The sequence below is a fragment of the Onychostruthus taczanowskii genome, unplaced genomic scaffold, assembly GCF_017590055.1.
Source record: "Onychostruthus taczanowskii isolate IOZ18803 unplaced genomic scaffold, ASM1759005v1 scaffold4, whole genome shotgun sequence".
Taxonomy (NCBI): Eukaryota; Metazoa; Chordata; class Aves; order Passeriformes; family Passeridae; genus Onychostruthus; species Onychostruthus taczanowskii.
This window is the reverse complement of record NW_024501459.1, coordinates 14,183,815-14,202,522: the sequence shown is the minus strand read 5'-3', so window position 1 is coordinate 14,202,522 and position 18,708 is coordinate 14,183,815. Positions and strand designations below refer to the sequence as shown.

General features: G+C 43.4%; 1 protein-coding gene across 2 annotated transcripts in view; it reads left to right on the top strand.

The window, feature by feature from the left end:
* Positions 1 to 18,708, top strand: part of PAG1 (phosphoprotein membrane anchor with glycosphingolipid microdomains 1) — a 103,848-nt gene that overhangs the window by 303 nt on the left and 84,837 nt on the right. The window contains exon 1 of one of the 2 annotated variants that reach the window (XM_041413084.1): positions 12,389 to 12,407. The exons of the other annotated variant lie outside the window; for it this stretch is intronic. The gene's annotated coding sequence lies outside the window, so the exon portion shown is untranslated. Of the gene's footprint in view, positions 1 to 12,388; positions 12,408 to 18,708 lie in introns of those variants that run through there. 2 annotated transcript variants of the gene reach the window in all.

Below are 18,708 nucleotides of genomic sequence, written 5' to 3'. Positions count from 1 at the left end.
GGCGGGAGCGCTCCCGGGTGCGGGGCACGGCCCGGCGGGGTCTGCGCGGCGCGGGGTTACCGCGCCTCCCGCTGCTGCCAGCCAGCCCCCTAACCCTATTTCCACTGAAATCCTATTAGGCAGCGACAGGCTCCAGTTTGTTTCACTGTGGCATCTGCTCTTGGGCTTGGAAAATCTTTAGGAGGACGGGGTCGCTGGGGCGAGCGGGGTCTGCTCCTGGAACGGCGCAGATTGTCCCTGACGCCTCGTGTGCCGGGTGTGCTGCGCGGGGCTTTCGGCTCTCGGTGCTCCGGAGAGGGAAAGGAGAAACTGGCCCACGGTCACACCAGAAAGTTGTGCAGCTGGAGATGTGACGGATGCTAATGGGCCAGTTAGCTAAATAAACAAACATAGTGATTTATAGGTGTCTGAACTACAGTGCTTTGAACGATAGAGCTCTTCAACCTTTCTTGCTAATCTGTCCTTCAGAGATGTGGTTATAAGGAGAGTAACATATTGTCTGTGGTGCTGAACACACGAATTGATTACATTTGTGAAAGGAATGGCCTTTGATATAATACTAAGCCATTAAGCAATAAATGCAGAAAAAAGAGTGAGACAGAGAAAGAGCAAAGAAAAAAATATTGGCAGAAAATATTTTCCCCCTTCACAGCAGCGTAGGAAGCCTTGCAGCTGTGCTTGATTAACTTTTATCCAGCGTTCTTATTTTATGAAATTAAACTTCAAAAAACAAGCGCGCTGTGTGAAACCAGAGGCAAATCCTCCTTAGCCCTCTCAAAGTCTGTGTTGCAGATAAATGATGATTGGAGCAGCATCTGTTAAGAGAATTTGTAGAAGCAAACACTGCTAAAGATATCCAGTAGGTAAATGGAAGTACATTATTGTTGTATTCGTTTCTCTTAGATGATACAGAACAAGACATTTCAAATTCCAGGGGGTTTTATTTTACATCTTTAAAAATTTTTCAGGTGCACAGCTTCATTATTGCAAAAGTGCCTCCCGTAATTGGAAAAGTGATTAATTCAGGTCTTATTTTTTTAACAAAGGCCAAATTCTGCAGCCTGTGTGGCATCTCCTGAAGGGGGTGTCTTTTGCACTCATCGAAAAAGAAAATAGTACAGTATGTGTAACACCATGCAGGCCTGAAGTACTAGAGCAATTTTATATTTAACCAGCATTTCAACACAGATTTTTATTAACATAAAATCAATATTCAGGTCAGCAACTGGGATCTGCAACTTCCAAATAAGAACCTGATCTGGAGGCAATGTGTTGCTCATATGAGTAAAAGTTCTGGGATGTGACAGTCATCAAACTCTCCCATCTTTTGTTTGGCTCCTTTTATGAGATGTCATTTAATGAGGAAAAGAAACAGGTAATCCATTGTGTTTTAAACACATTGCTCCTCATAGGCCTCATTGCCAGGCATTTGAAAGTGAATGTGGCTTTCAATCATGTATTGTGTACAAATGACTACTATGAGATAACTTAAGTTCTGAATTTATTCTACTATTAAAGTTGTATTGATCAGAAAGTGGTGACTGGATTCCAGGTCCTAAATAAGGATGATCTGAGAGTTAATTTATATTTTAGGGAGCACTGAGGAGTCCACAAGAAAAACCATCAAGTTTTTCTTGCTGGATGTGCAGTGGCCATTAGTTTAAGGAACTCTTTCTTGGGGCACTTCATTCCCTTTCTTGGGAGCTTCATTGACACACGAAAGAGTTAAATGAATTTATCAGCTCATTGATCCCCATGGTGAAGTGCTGTAGAGTTCAATGGCTGGAACAGGACAGTAATTTTACCTCCAGTAAGAATGGGGATAGAGAACTGAGGGGCTTTTTCAAAGTAGTTCCAAACCCATGTAGTTTGTAACTGTAAAATATAACGCAAGAATAAGATTAATAGACTCAAAACTCAAAAAAAAAAGAGAGGACTCAAAACAATGTGAATATTAAAACAATTAATTATTCAAATAATATTACCCATGCCCCTACAGCAATGCCTCTGCTTCCAGGTCTCGAGAATGGGGCAGGTTTGAGGTAGAGGATGCAAGGAGCAGCAGTGGGGAGGGGCAGGTGTCCTGCACTGTGGTGGTTGTGCTGGTGCTGGGGGGGAGCCCAGGCAGGGTGAAGGCGTGCAGAGGGCTGCCATTCACCCTCATCCCAGGCTGCTAAGCTGAGATGGGGAGTAGCCCCCTCCCATGCTCGAGGGTTTGCTGAACGTATGGTAACTGCTGGTCCAGACCCTGCATGGAGCCAGCAGGGGAGAGGTGCTGGGTGAGGCCCAGGTTGCACAGCCTGTAGCTTGCAGGCAGGCTGCCCTGGCTGCTTGCTGCCCATCCCAGCATCCCAAGGATGCCATCGGTAGCAGGCCTTATACTGTGTATAGTAATGCCAAAAAAGTTCTGGTGAGGGAAGAAGCTCGATTTCTTCCATGGGAAAATGGTCCATTTGTAAATGTTCATATGAGAAGGTGCTGCTTGCATGGAGTGAAAGGCAAGCAGTGTACAGTCATTTGTGCAATAATACGAGAAGTAAACTCTAAATTTTGAAATCATTATGCAGTCATGTGAGCTCATGGAGGACCTGTGAAAGCTGCAACACAGATGAGGAAGCTGAGTCCTGATTTGGCTGCCAGTTTACTACAGGTAGTTGAGATGTCCTTGGTTGCTGTTCCCCTATCTCCACCCTGGTACTCCTCATGCTCTGAATTCCTGTGCTGTGCCAGAGGTTCTCCATGAGCCACTCCTTCCCCCTGGTCCTTCACCTCCCAAAATCCCCATGTGCCATGCCAGCAGCGGTGCCCTGCTTGTGAACTGGGGTGAATGGCAGCCTGCAGGTGTTCAGTGACTCCTTCAAAGCCCCAGACTGCAAACCCCACTGCAGTTTCATTCTGCTTCTCTTCTGTGGTGAAGCAGTTGTTTTCGGCAACACTGTGCCCTCAGTTACCTGGGCAGGGGTGGACAAGGTGCAGGTGGTGGGACCTCCAAAGCTTGCTCCTGAGAAGGTGCACCAAGCGCAGCTGTGAGGTGGGTGACGAGTGACAGGAGGTGTGCCTTTGCTTCATGGATGTGATATAACCCAGTTTTAATTAAAGCAGCCACAGCAGATTATTAGGGTAGATAAATACTGCCTTGTTACAGCCCTCTTGGGTCGTATGTAAGCAGTATTCGTTTTAGAAAGGATGAATGAATAGTCAGTGTGAAGGATAAAGATCAGCATTGTTAATCACTCTGGAAGTCTTCCGTGGGAAAGTGTAAACTCATGAGGAAAGATAGTGCCCATAAATGTCATTTAAATATTTAAATAACTTGAGGATAAAATTTTCATAATAAAGGCATGCAAGCACCAAGTTATGTTTGGGTTCCTGTCAAAGATAACTGGGACTTGTACAGTTGGCTTCGATCATTGAATGGCTGTGCTTCTACTTCATACTTTGCTAGCAGTAATGAAGAGCTCATCTTCAATGCCACCTGTGGGGGAAAAAAAACCCCTAATTTTTCTTGTGATAGTGCAGAGAAAAACTTTAGAAACTTGGGAGGAAGGATATGCTTGCTTAAGATCTTGAGCTTCAGGGGGAGTTAATGCTTCCCTTGTGGTGTTTGTGGGTAAGCAGTGGGCCAGGTGCCTTTACTGGGGGGCTTGAGTCAGGGGCACTGAGCATCCAGCTGCAGTTTGTTGCTGTTGATACATCTGCAGGGTGAGAAGAATGACTCCAGGTGGGAAAGAGTGGATTTCCACCCCCATTAATAAGCAGAAATTGTGCATCTACTGTTCCTTGATTTTGTAATTCTCACTAAAGTTTCTTTTGCCCTTTCATACCTCTCAGAATGCCTTACAACTGTTGGAAAAAAAAAAAATTGTGTGCTTTCATGTAAATGCGATGAGGATGAGCCTTTGAAAATATATCTAGCTGATGTTGATGAATAAACAAACTTGGCCAGGGTAAATCTTTTCATCTAACTTCAAGAGCCACGCTGTAATGAAGTAAATATAGATGTACTTAATGGGCTTCTTTCATCCAAATATATAGCAAACCCTTTAAAGTAATGCAAACAAGTCTAAAATGGATTTCTAAGTGGCTTTTTATTTTTTTGTTTTCTTAATATTGGAGCGGTTTAGTCTATCCAGGCTAGGCCAGGAGTGGAGCTTGCTCCTGGAGCTGTGCAGAGGCTGAGGTGAATGCTGGCCTGAAGGGGAGAGGGCAGTGGGAATGTGAGAGTCTCAGCTCTTCTCCTGGGGTGCTGTGCAGTAAAGGCAGGAAGTGCTCATTCCATGTGTGGTTTAAAATGTCCTGTTTGATGAGTGTCTGCCCAGACATTTCCCTTTGGAAGGCAGCTTGCAGACCTGTCTCCAAGAGACAGGGGACCTGCAGGGCCTGCTGTCTGTTCCCCCTTGGCCATGCTCAGCCTGGGCAGCACCAAGAGCTCCCCAAGCTCAGGATGACTGGCTGCCCTCCTCTGGGGCCACCTGGGCAGGGTGTGCCACTGCTTGGCCAGGTGCAAACCTGACCGCAGGCTTGCTCTGCAGGACACATCCTGGAGTGCCCCAGGTGGGGTTCTGGCTCGGAGTACCTGGGCTGGGGGTTAAAGGTGGCCTTGGGGCCATCAGGACACCTGCCACAGACACAGTCACTGAGGTGTGACTGCAGTGGTGGTGGTGACTTCGGCAGCATCCTGTTGGTTGGAAGCTGTGGGAAGCTGGAGCTCAAAGCATGGTTCTGTAGATCTGGGCATTCACTGTGTGCCAGTGGATTTGGTTTCGTTTCAAGTCTTGCAGGATGACTTTTTTCAATGATAGCATTTGTAAACAGATTACTGACTTTTTGTGCAAAGCATGTCTTGCACATACAACTGTTTGGTTTCACTGCCCTTGCTTGTAAAGAGTGTATAATGTTTGCCTTTCCCATATCATGGGAAGAGTTTTCACATCTTGTCTTTAAAAAGCACAGTTGTAAAACAATTTTACTTTTAAAGGAAGTTTTTGTTTTAAAAAAGATAAAACCTGCTCTGGAGAAAAAGACCTTCACTTGGTCTTACCTTTTCTTAATAATAAAACTTCAGATCCATTTAATCCTATTGTGGAGTAAAATCCCTCTCACAGCTGGGCAATATTAGAATTTGAGTATTAGACTATTTAGATATCTGCATCAGCATAATTACAGAAAGTCTTTAGGATGAGATTTTTCTTTGCTGAGATCTTGATGAATGGGAAATACTGTAAAGAATGTTTTCTATGAGTCTTAGAGGACTTTTGTGAAAGATATTTAAATCTAGGAGACCATTGCACTTTGAAAAACATAATGGTGATTTACTAATGTCCAGACTGAACTCGCTGTTTGACACCTCGAATAATCAGACCAGTCCAGTTTAGATCGCGTCTTGTTGTGTTGTGCTGTGTGTACAGAAGTGAAATATATTAAAAACTGCGCAGCTTCGGTTGTGTTCATCTGGGGATTTGCTCATAAATAATTGATAACCCTCTGAAACAAAATCTCTTCATTACTCCGTGGATTGCTCACCTCTTCCCTCCCGCGCTCATTGTTCTCGCGGGCGGGGGAAGAAGGAGGCGCTGCTTTAATGAAGGTGCACGTCAGCCTTGCTGCTCCTTCCAAAGGTCATCCAGCTGAACAGTGGCAGTGAAATGCTTGACAAAGATAAACATTTTATGGAGATATGTGGCATTCCAGTGTTTTAGAGGAACCACTAAGCTGCTGTATTTAAGACTTTGCATTCTAGCATAGTAGCAGCGTGTACGTTGAATTACTAAGTCAATGAAATGTTTGCATCTGTGTGCTGCAGGACAGGATGACAAAGTAAGGGTTGTTTTCTCTGCAGTACCAATTATAGCTGTAATATTTGATCTTTCATGATTTCTTGCTTGATCTTTCATGATTTTACTGTTAAGGATACCATTAAATATCCTTGCTCAGACTGTTTGCTGCAAATGGGACAAGTCTTGGTGAGCAGTGCTTTTTCATTGGAGCCACAGCGAGTTCCTATTTACCAGACATTGATGCATAGTGATGAATTTCCTTTTCTGCAAAACGAGAACCATTCTGTGTCCACTGACCTAAAGTCTGAGTTGATCTAACAAAATCTTGTTTTAATGGAAAAGGTGTCTTAATGTAAGTTCAGTTCATCTTTTTGATGACTTGATTGCTTCAGAGTTGTTAGCCAGATTCTGTAAGTCTTTAAAGGTGCTAATACTTGCAGGCATTTAATAGTCCTAACTATTGCTAATGTACAGGAGATGATCAAATCACATCATCGAGAGAGAGCCCTAACAAATCTTAAAGCCATTTTAATGGGAGGTTTCAGATGTTACTCTTTTTAATTGAAAGGTGAATGGTATAAAGGCTTTGTCAGACTGCTGTTTCTAGATGGCAGCACTTTCTATGGACTAACTGGAAGTCCTAGGGTGCTGATCCCAGCTTTCAGCTTCAGGATTCATAGCTCAGACTCTTCCTTTTTTACTTGGCAGCAGCATGCATCTGTGGTGGAGTCTGGATTTATGTCCTCCAAAGAAATATTGGATCAATCAGAAAAAATGAAAATTATTTTCTGAAATGGTAATCACATTCTGGCTGGTACTGGAAAGAACAGAGCCTTTGCTCCTTCTCTAAACCACAAGATTAAGCTTGCTTATAAAGGATTAACAGAGCTCTCTTCTGTTAATTTGTAGTGGTGTAGGCGAAGTGCTCGATTCTACATCAGTGGAAAATCCATTATCAATCAATGGGAGTTTTGCAGCTGAAGCCAAAGGGATTAGAGGCTCATCGTTCACAAGTGACTGAAGGAGAGAAAGCCCTGGATATGCTTGTTGCCACACAGCTGTGAGCCACTGCTGGGGTGTGCCCACGAAAAATGGCAAAGGAAAGTGTTTGGTTGCCTCGGCTGGGCTGTTTCCAGACTGTGAAGGGGCTCGTGCCACGGGGCAGGGCTGCAGGGAGAGCTTCCCTGGGGTGCTGCCAATAGCGGGCTGTCCTCACGTCCAGGCAAGGTGCTTTCAATTGGAAAAGGCAGAGAAGGGTAACCTGAAGCCTTCTTCTAGGGCTCCTGCCATGGCTGGGAGAGAGTTAATGAGGATTCAGCGAGAGTCGGAGTTAAGAGCCATGGAAGAGGGGTTCAGGTTTGGGCATAGGGGGTGCAGAGGAGCCCTGGTGCCATGCTCTGACACCTGCCACTGCTCCAGCTGCCACCCAGGCATGCTGGCTTAGGAGGCTGGAGTGTGAGGGAGAGACAGGAAGACGTAGCTGATGGGGTTGCTAAAGAATTTGCTACTGATGGTGTTGTGGGTGATTTCCTAACAAACCGCTCTGTCTCCAGAAGTTTGTTCCTTCAATGAATAACAGCTACTTTTCCTTCTAGGAGTGCACAGACCAACATTCAGACAGTCAGAGCCTGCAAACTAGAACTCCTGTGGTTGCAGACTTACTTTAGTTTGGAATATTCACTAAGCACATTCCAAAATACAGTTTTACTTTCTTTTGAAATGCTTTCAGAGAGCTTAGCTTAAAAATAGCTGTGATCCCAAGCCTAGCTGTGTGGAATAGCACAGTCTCCGTGGCCTCTGCTGCAACATTTGGTAGCTACTTTAACACAAATGGAAGCAAATGCTTTAAAAAAAAGCTGTTCAAGGTTAAAATTACAGAGTAAAAAATTAGTTTTTACAGCAACTTGGTAAATGTACGTGTATTGTTTTGATCTGTTATAATGGGCAAGGTTGTGTCATTTAGTTTGGCAATTACAGAGATTAAATTAGTTTTCCTTTACTCTTGTTAAATGCAAAATAATTGAACACACGCCATGGAAGGTTGGGGCTCTCATGTTTGTAGCTTCATCATTTATTAATCTAACACATTAAATGAGAGGCTTTATAGATTTGCTTGCCTAAGGAAAAAAAAGAAGAAAATATAGAAAGGCCAAAGTGGATGTGTATGTATTCTGTCTCACACTTTGATGTGCTATCAAATATTGCCTGATTTTTAATACACTTTGTAAGAAAGGACACTGCTTTGCCCCCAGAAGGGTAAATTGTGACCTCATGTTTAAATAGTCTGAGTAAGCTCATATTTGTGTAGGCAAAGTCACTTGTGCAGTTCCCTTCACATTCTACATATAGGACTGTAATGTTGTAATCAGACCAGCAAAATAAACTACAAATGGGAACCCTGTAAAGGTATATTTTGGAACTATCTTGACCATCTTAATTGACTCCCGTAGTTACAGGAGGAGCTGTCCCTTCCCCTAGCTCAGCCTTTTCAGGAGGTGGTGTTGGCAGCGGTGCAGTAACAGCTCTGTGGGGGCAGAAGTGCTCTTCTTTCTTACCTTCATGTAGCTGGAGGGGATTTGAAAATTGGTTATTTCTCTCTGTCTCTGCAGCTCCAAGTAGCCCTGACACTGCCAGCCGTGGATTAGTGAAATAAATCCCTCATGTTTGTACTGAAGTGGAAAGCATAAAGAGCATTTCCTGCCTTTTTCCCCCCTTTTAATGTGTCATTTGCTGGCTGGCACAGTGACCTCCATTTCGTGACTTGTGAAAGGACTTGTCACAGAGCTTTTCTCTGTGGGTTAATTAGTCACTCAAGGGAGCAGCAGCATGTGACATTATGCATGTGGACCTGAGATAAACAGTTACCTATGGACCACCTATACTGAATGTGTACTTCAAATACTATCTGCTAATGCACTCCGACATTTCTAATATGATTTTCTTTCCCTTCTGTATGATCTGTTTTCTTAATTATGTCCTTGGTAATCAAAAGGGATGCAAATATCTAGTCACCTTTTGGTATTTATAAGTATAACTGAATTTGGAAGAAAATATTCCTGGCGATTTAGTACATGAAATTTCCCAGTTCATGGGGAAATGGTTTTATGCTGGTAATGTAGAGGTACAACAGTTTGGTTTTCCAGGGTATCTTGGGCAGTTTGTCAAGTCTTTTAAATTGTTCCAGTCAATCATATTGACTGAAGTGCAAGAAATAATTTATTTCTTTTCTTCAATTCTTGAAGATTCAATTTCATACTCTTGATTTACGTTTTGATATCAATTGTATATTTTAATTTGTGTGAGTGAACCGTAAAGCTCTTACTCACTTGTGACTCCATCTTTAATTTTGCTTGACAAGTCCATCTCATTCCTAGAAATCTAATATACCAGGAATTGATTAGCATTAACAGTCATGTGAGTGATAGGGGAGGAGGTGATATCTGGGTCTGGTGTGGGGCCTGACCAGCTATGCTGATTTAATGGATGCTGGTTTCCAGGTGATCCTGTTATCATTCTCCTCAACTGGTTTGGCTAAAACCACCCCTGAAGAAGAGCTGGGGAAAGCAAACTAGAAGCAGAGGATTGGTTTCCCACCAAAACAGGAAGCCATTATTATGAGGCATAATTAGGTATATTATTTACTTGGCAAAGCAGGCAGGCAGCACATAACTCAGCATTTCTGTGTTTCATGTTTACTCAGCACTCAGGCATAGCATGTACAGTAACATGGTGCTGTTGGTTCTCAACAGGCACATCAACATCTGTAGCTGGTCTGGGAACAGAAGCCCAGGCTGTGAAATGGGTGATGGAACTTCCAAACTCCTGTAGGGGTGGCCCCAGGAACTGGTTCTAGCTACCCTGAGACATCAAAGCCCTGGAGATTGGGACCTTAGGTTGGGAACCTGGAAACCCTTGGTTGATTTTTTTCACTTTTTGCTTCTCCCAGCTGTGGGAACTACTGAAATATTAGTCCTTGGACAGTGGTAAAATTAGCACAAGTTGTTCGTTTTAATGAGCAGTAAATATTTTCTTCAAGAAACACAGTAAACAAGGAAACTTGTTTTCATTTGGTTTTCTGAGCTAGGCAAAAATGATACATTGCAGTGGTGTGATTCTCTGAGAAGCAGAATTTCCAAGTCTTGGCAGTTTCCATGTTCCAGCCAGCATGATATGTGCCTTGCTGCACAGAGCAGGTTTATTTCCTATATTAAGTATTTGCTTGTATAATTAATTACACTGGTGCTTAAAAACAAGCAAGCACTTTAAACAGCAAAGGCTTTCTTTCATTGGATTCTAGAAGTGAGGAAAAAACCCAACCAACTCCCCTCACCCAAAAAAAATCCAAACCTCCAAAACCAACCAAAAAAGTGCACACAGAAAACCCTTGGAAATTTCTGGGCTTTAGATGTCTGTCCACAGGCAATAGGAAATTGATTTTATAAGGTATAACTCTAATGTTTTAGTGTTTATAATTTAATCAAAATTATGCTCCCTGCAGTTCATCAGCAGCTGGCACTTAAAAAGACTGAATTCAGAAAAAATAAGTGTGAAGATTGCTGTTGGTAAATGCTCAGGACAAGAGCTGTGAGATTGATACCTTTTAAACACCTGGCTACCTGGTTTTATTAACACTCCAATACCTGTGGTGTGTGTCTGCACCAGCCTGATTGCATGCAGAGAGGAGCAAGCTCTTGCAAAAAAATTACTGCTGTTAAGTCAGGTGTATGGTAAAGAGGGAGATTTTGGTGTCAGGGAGAAGAGCAGTGCTGCTTTCTCTTCCTTCCTGTATCTGGTGTTTCAGTTTAGCAGAAGAGGAATGCTGGGGCTGAAACTTAAACTTGAGTTTTCTCACCCTCCTGCTTGATCTTCTGCAAAGGATTATTGTCCCTCAGCTCCGGGAGTGATGGTGTTTGGTACAGGGGAGGGTTAACTTCCAAAAGCACAGCCTGGCAATTCAGTGCCTCTGGAGCTTTAAATGAGGAGATGCTGATACAGTGCAGACTGCAGAGTGGGCCCTGCTGGGGCATACAGCCAGCATGGCACCAAGGATCCCAGGTCATCCCGTGCTGACCAGAGTCTGGCATCCTGCTGTGGCTGGCCCCAGCTGGGCAATGCTGCCTGCAGGGCATGGCACGTTCTGCTCTGCTGCACAGAGAGCAGCAAGGACTTACCCAGAGCTGAGCTTCTGAGTGCTAGGTGCTGGGAGCAGGGGAAGTGCTGAGTCCTTCCCATGGGGTGGAACACCCGAGGCGCCAATATGGGCAGGGGGACGACCATTTGGAAGGCAGAAAAGGTAGAGGGGTTCTGGTGGACATCAAGTTGAACATGAGCCAGCAAATGAGCCCTTGTGGCAAAGAAGATAAAGTGTGTCCTGGGCTGCATTAGACAAAATCTTGACAGCAAGTGGAAGGGGGGTAATCCTTCACCTCTTCTAGGCACTTGTGAGGCCACACCAGTTCTGAGATCCCCAGTACTGAAGAGAAATGCATATTGGAGGGTGTCCCACAAAGGGCCTTGAAGATGATTAAGTGACTGGAGCATCTCTCCTATGAGGAGAGGCTGAGAGAACTGGGACTGTTCAGCCTGGAGAAGAGAAGGATCAGGGAAGAATGCTGTCAATTTGTAGAAATACCTGAAGGGTGGGCACTAACAGGACAGAGCCAGGCTGTTTTCAGTGGTGCCCAGTGCCAAGACAGGGGCAATGGGCAAAACCAGAAATACAGGAGGTTCCTTCTCGACACCCAGAAACACTTTTATTTTTATGTGGGAGGCTGAGTACTGGCACAAGTTTTCTTGGGAGGCTGTGGAGTCTGCATCCTTTGTGGTATTCAAAACTCACCTGTACATAGCCCTGGGTAACCAGCCCTGGGAGGTCCTTGTTGAGCAGGAATGTTGGATCAAGTGACCTCCAAAGGTCCCTTCCCACCTCGCTCTGATTCTGTGACAGCACCAACTGCACTCTTTAGAAGCTGTGCTGGATGAGCTATACCTCCTTCTTTGCAGACACAGGTTTTTTAAGAGACCCTGTTCTAAAATAACAGTTCTCAAGTTTGTTTTTTAAAAATTCACAAAAGGTTCTCCATTCTCACTGAAAAAAAAATAGTGATATACTTCTCTCTCAGTTTGGTCCCACTACTTCACCTTTAGTTTTTAAAATATAAAATCTTTTTTACATGTTCCCTGGATTGTAAAGCAGAGGAGCAGTATCTCCTGTCTCCTGTTCCTGCAGGATGTTACTGCAGGAGCAAAAAGAGCAGTTACTTATCACTGTTTTGAATATGCAGGTGAAAAATAAGGGAAAATCTCATTCTTTGCAGAGACTTGAGCCTGTAAATGTTGGACAAATAATGCTTACTGTGCAAACTCCTTGTCTTGCTTTGTTGAAGTATATACTTTCCTTTAAAGCCTGATGCTTACCAACTGTTTTCAAGCAATTTGTAGCTGGCATCATGTCCCATGTGCCTCCACAGCACAGCAGATGAGGTGTTGAGCTTGGCTGTCATATTGATAGGCCTTTAGCAGTATCATACCCAAGCCTCAAGGCAGGAGACTTTTATCAACACGAGCCGACAGGCAGGGCATTTGTAAACCACAATGGTTAGGTGTGCCACTGCATGTTCCCTCCTCCTGGTGAGTTAACACCCCTGGAAGCAAACCCCACCACATGTGCTGCTTTTGATGCACAGGGGAGGAGTGGAGCTGTTATCAGGGACCTCAGCCTCCTCTCCTTGCCTTGAAAGCTGATTTTGTATTAATTATGGGCATAGTTTTAATCTTTGTCAACAGGATAGCAACTGTAGCGTTACCCTTGGACTGTTGATGTTCAAATTGTCTTTATCTCCTGATTCTCTGAAAAACTAGGATTGAAGTATTTTGTATATAAATTTACTTTGTATTCATGGTTTTTAAAATTCTCTGAGAGCCTGATCTTAGACATACCAGTGCTGCCTTCTCAGTGTAAATATTATTGCTCTGTGCAATCCTTGGGGACTGTGGTAGGCTTTCCAGCTTAGGGATAGTTTTTGGAGGCAAAAGAGGAGCAGTCTTGCGATAAGTTGTGTGGCTCTCCCAAAGGAGAAGGAGCCTTACTATTTTAGGTTAGTACGAAATCCAAGCCTTTACATAGATCTTCCTCAATTAAAGGCTCATAAGAGTTCATGTGCTATTTAAGATTTTAATATGCTTGCAATAACAAAGACTTCAAAAGAGAAACAGCTGCATGTGTGACAGAGTGGCTGAGATCTCAGTGAGCTGCAAAATGGTGACTGTCAGAACTCAAGACATCCCTCCGGATGCCCGGGATGGCCCGAGCCCCGGATGGGGGGCTGGGGACTTCTGGCAGGAAGCCAAAGACACTTGGGGTTTTGATCCTAACCCATGGAACAAATTACTAACCTTGTATGAAGACTCACAAGTCACAGAAGTTTGAGTGAGAATGAATTAATCACAGGGTGAAAAGTGGAATAGGGGTCTAGGAGGCAAGATGGAGGGATTTGGGCATTGTCCTGTCCTTCTTCCTAGCCTCCGTCTTCTGGGTGATGTTGGCAAATTTGGATTGGTTTAGAATAGAAGTAGACAGTCTAACATAAGTGATAGATATTGGAAAATAATGATAAATAAAGTACACGTAGTTCATAGTATAAAATGTGGACACCAGCCTGGGGGTGGGCAGAGGGAGTGTGCCCTTGACAGACCTGCTAGAGAGAACTCTGTGAGTCTGAAAAAGAATGTTTTAGATAAGAGGCAATAAACAACCTTGTGAACCAGAGCCGAAGAATTCCGACTCTTTCTTCAACCATCGGGCTGGGAAAAAAAGGACTCTCAGGGTCATCCTGACCACAGGAAACACGAGAGGTGACAACTTTTTTACATCTGACCTAGGAAGTGGATGTAGACATAGGTAGGAACAACTTTAGCCAAGAGAAATATCCCTTCCTCCAGAAAAGAGATTTTGTTCTTTGGCTTTGGTACCTACAGTGTGTCATAAAGGAAGAAAAACCCTTGGGAGGATTGGTGTTTGTATGGTATTTTAGTTGATTTAAAAATACTTAGGAATGTTCAGAAACAGACTTTTTTTGTTAGCCACAAGGTTGCAAATGTTGACAGAGCAATAGCTACTGAGTAGATTTCCATGATAACTGAAAATGTAGATTTGATGTTACTTTTTAATTTGTATTTTATGCCCTATGGTGGTTTTGGGGGGATTATCTATATGAACCCATGGTGCAGAGAGGTAACTGCATGGATGCAGTGACACTTGGTGCTACATTTGCTCTTTATTATGCAGGAGGTACATTTATTTATAGTTTTAGTCATGTAAAAATGTTGCAGTCCTAAAGCGAAATAGAAATATTTTGATATTTGTGTCTTTTTATTGCAACCAATTGATACAAGTAAGACATGCTAATATCTGTAGCTAGTAAGAATATAAATTGGGGTTTTTTTCTGTTGGATATTTTATTTACCTTATGTGGCTGCACATGTGACTCAAGCAATGAACTCAGGAATAACACTGCTGTTGCATTTAAGCAAACCTGTAATACAAAGAAAATGCACTCCAAGTCTTTGAAGAGTTTCAGAAAAATTCTGAATTAGTGTGTAAAAGTGTGCCTTTTAACCTCAAGGGCTTTTTATACACTGAAGTACTTGTCCCGCACACAAGTAACAGCAGATCAGTTGAAAACAGGAGAAAGTCAGAAGAGAGAAAATGAGTATCCTCAGGCTCAGCATGGGAAGCTGCTTAAACACATTGTGAAAGTCACTTAAGGCATGTGTATATAAGCAAGCAGAAACAGTGGTCTGCTGAAAGCACAAATGTTAGGAGTTACTCAGACTACAGAAATATCCTCAAGCCAATGGGTATCTGCCCCTAATGATTCCAACAAAAAAAAAAAAAAAAAAAACCAAACCCAGCCAGACTGTGTTGAATTGGATGCAAGCTGAGCATGAAGATCTGAAAAAGACTTTGAAGAGTAAAGAGTTTGCAACATAAAAGAAAATGATGAACTGTGTATATATCTGTGAAAAGGTTGGTACCTGTAAGAGCACTGGAAGGCATGCAGGGTCACCAGGCAGGACATCAGAAAAAACAACTCAGTTGAATTGCTCATTGCAGGTGGAATTTGGGCAGGTGTTGTGTTGGGTTACAAAGATGAGAAGGTGTCAAACTGCTAATGTCTCAAAACAGAAATGCTGAAGAAAGCTGGAGAATTGAAAATTGAATACAGAGGTGTGGCCATGTGTTGTACAGAGCCAGGCCAATGCCCTGAAAAGACATCACTGCTGGCAGAAAACATACCACACATGTGGATGGTGTAGCTGTGATTTGTGAGTATGAGGAATGGGTTTAATTTTTAAAACCCTGAAATATTTGACAGAAGTTAGGTGGTGATTTTGAACAGGCTGGCGGTGACAGTCCTGGGAGGCTGTGGGTAAGCCCATGGACAATTCCTTTCCTCAGCCTGCTCCAGCTCCCTCCTTTTGACTTCTGATGCTTCCCTTCCAGGTAGGTGAGCACAGCAGCCCTGCTGCCGTCTGTTCTTGTTGTCTTGCCTGCAAGCCCCTAACTCACTCCACACTCTAAGTCCATCCTCCCCCAAACCTAGCTCATTCTTGATAAGATATTAATCTTCAGTTTTGCTGTGATTTGTGGAAGTGGAGAAAAATAATGTGAAAAATAGGTGCTTGGCCTTCTGGATATTTCATGAGAAGGCTGTATTATTTGTAAATAATTTATGACTTTGAAGCCACACACTTCCTCCCCAGGTTATATGTCTTGTATAACTGAACTGTGTGATTTACCTTAAATTGCCTATCTGCCATGCATCCTGAATCTCCTGTACAGCCTTCACCCGTGGATGAGAGATTTGCATAAAGTGATTTCTTCATGTAAATGTGATCAGGCTGCAGCTCCAGCATCTTCTTGTAATGGATGTACCAATCCCCGTGAATTGGGCTAGTGTCTATCTTGGTAATTGAATCTATTTGTTTGTTGCTATAGTTTTGGGAGTTGCATGTACTGACACACTTCTGCTGCAGCCTTTGTAGCCTTTCCTGATCATGAGGCTTCTTGGTAAAAAAACAAGAAGCAAGCATTGGGATGGGGGTTGGTCATGCTGCAGCTCAGGCAGGGGTTGGGACAAGAGCTGGGGGGCTCCCTGGGGACACCCTGGTTATCTGTCCTGGTGCTGAGCCAGGAAGCTGCCCCACCACCCTGCCCTGTGGGGACACCCTGCCCAGGGCCCGGACAAGCAGTGTAATTGGAATGGTGCATTAGCCAGAGAGATAAGGAGCTCTGCTGCTTTGGTCATGTCAGTCAGGCTATGACATGGCCTTGATGCAGCCTCTGAGGTGCCAGACTGTGTGAAGCCTCTGCCTGAGAATAAAGCAACCAGTGCAGCTCACAGATTTTTCCTGCAGTCCTCTGTTCCCTGTGCAGACTGTCCCGCGTTTGTTTGGTGTTTTTTACCCCTAATCACTGGTTTTGGCTGACTCCATTCATGGTCTCACAATCTTGTTTCCCTTGCCTCACTTTCCTTGCTTTGATTCCTTTCTGTTTTTCCAGCTCCTTTTGTACCAATCTTGTCCCAGCTTCTGTATTCTTCCTGGCACCCCCTCTTTCCCCTCTACCTGAAGCATGAATAACTGAGATAATGAGACACAGGCCAACTTCCCCAATTACTTTGTGTATGTATGCATATGTATGGCCTCACCCACTGCCTTGTCTCTCATCCTTTTGTCCTTTTCTTCAGCAGTCTCTTGAGGATGGGATTATCTTTGAGTGTGTATTTAGCATATTTTCACTGCCACAGTGTGAATAGCATTGAGTAATGGTATACATGTTTTGAAAACCTAGAGCTGTGTTGTAGTCTTCATTTGGGCTAGTAATGCCTGACAAGTGACCAGGTAGCCTAGCTTGTCATCACCTTCAGTAAGATGTTTTCCTGCATTCAGGTTGTCATTGCATAGTTTTATATTTTTGAAGTTGGAAGGGAGGATAAATGAATAGTCTGTATGGCCTCTAATAATTTTTTTTTCATACTAATGTTAATGTGTTCTGAGTAATGGTTTATGGGAAGTATCTGTTAATTTAGATAATGGGGATAGTATTTTGATCAGGTGTGTGGTAAATGCAGAAGTTGGAGGGTATTTTTTGAAGGCTTCTCCATCTTTCTATAATTACCAGTTAGATAATAGGAACTTGCCAGATTCAACGTGCTAATGATTGCCTTCCAGCTTGGAGAGAGACAGAAATTATATGCTAGCAGTATCTGAACGAGATTCTGCTTTGGTAGTGTAATAAAACATACAATACTGCACTCTCTTGCCATTGCATAAACATCCATGAATATGTCCTCGGTCTTTCAATACAGAAAGTAATGAAGATGAGGCTAAATTTACTTTGGGAGTACTCAAATGGCTATTGATGGCTTAGGAATGCTGGGTTATCAATAGTAGATGAACTGCTTTGTTGTTGTCTGTCACTTTGCAGGGCTGCCTCATGAATCATGTTTAGATAAAAGGTAAATGCTCTTACTGTCCCATTTTGCTGTTTTAAATTGCTATCTTTCCAGCCTTGTCTGCAGATTCCCTGAAGCCAGCGAGAGCTTGCTGCATCCCTGTGCCTGAGATGCAGGGTATTTTCTTAGTGGTGCCTTTTTTCCACTGGCTCTGGACTGTGCTGCCTGATTAAAGGCAAGTCTCCTAAGATCCCAGCATGTGACAGTGATCTGCTGTGCTGTCTGTTCCACAGGCAGCTTAGCACTGCTCAGAGCTGGGTCTTTAGGAGGATAGTAAAGAAAACTGTGTGGACACTATTCTTAAATATATCACATACCCTTGGTTGGGTCTAGAGTAGTGGGGAAGAAAGCACTTTGGGTGTTTTGCCACCAGCTGCTCTATTAGTTGCCTCTTTCTGTATCTCACTTTCAAAGGAATAATTTCCAGGACACTGATCCCTCTGGGATGAAGAGAAGAGTTCTGTCCAGTATTTTCTTCTAAAATTCAGTCAGTATGGTGGATTATTACAGAAGACCATGGAGACCTTGTCTTTCATATTTATTACCATTGCACTGGGAGTGTGTAAGCAAAGGAGCAGTCTGAGGTAGCAGATAACCTATGGGCAAAGGAAAAAATAGCAGTAAATGGTATAAGATGCAGCAATAGTATTTCTAAATCTGCAGGAAATCATCTAATTCCCAGTTAATATAAAACATGCCTAAAATCACTGTCTCTTTTGAAGTTGGTGTCTTTGTTTCAGAAGTAAGCTGTGCAGCCCCAGGTGGTGTGAATTTAGTGGGATGTTGCTACAGAAAGGTTTCTGGAGATACAGGACAGGAACCTTGCCTGTTTGCTCAGGAGCTGTGAACCAGGTCACATGATGGTCTGTGGAGCTGTGTGTACCCTGCAGGAAAGGGAGGAAATTCTGGGAGAAAGCTTTTGTAAACTAACTGTGATTTATTCTGAAAAACCCATCAGTTAGGTACTGCTGTTAATGGTGTGTTATACTGGTCAGTGTTAGGAGTAAGAGGTAAGGCTCTTTCAATAAAGAAATAAATGTCACCATCATTTTTCCAGGGCTCTACACATCAGTTCTATGCATTAAAATGGACAAAGACTACAGCATAAGGGGGTGGTTGTGTGCTTACCAGTTACTGTGGTAATAATTAAGGGCACACCAGTGGGCCAGTGAATACCACATCTGGGTGTGCAGTGTGTATGAGCGAAACTGAGGCAGGTGTGCCAGCACTTCTTGTCTCTCCATCCATTGCATCATGGTTTCTGCAGAAACAGTGCCTGGATGAGGGGTTCCAAGGGAGCCCCCTTCACCCCGATCTGTAGTGACAAGAGCATTTCAGTATTTCTGGCAAGTTATGAGCATTTGTTTACTTAGGTGGGTGTTTTTTTCTCCTTCTATCACAAGCATAAAAAG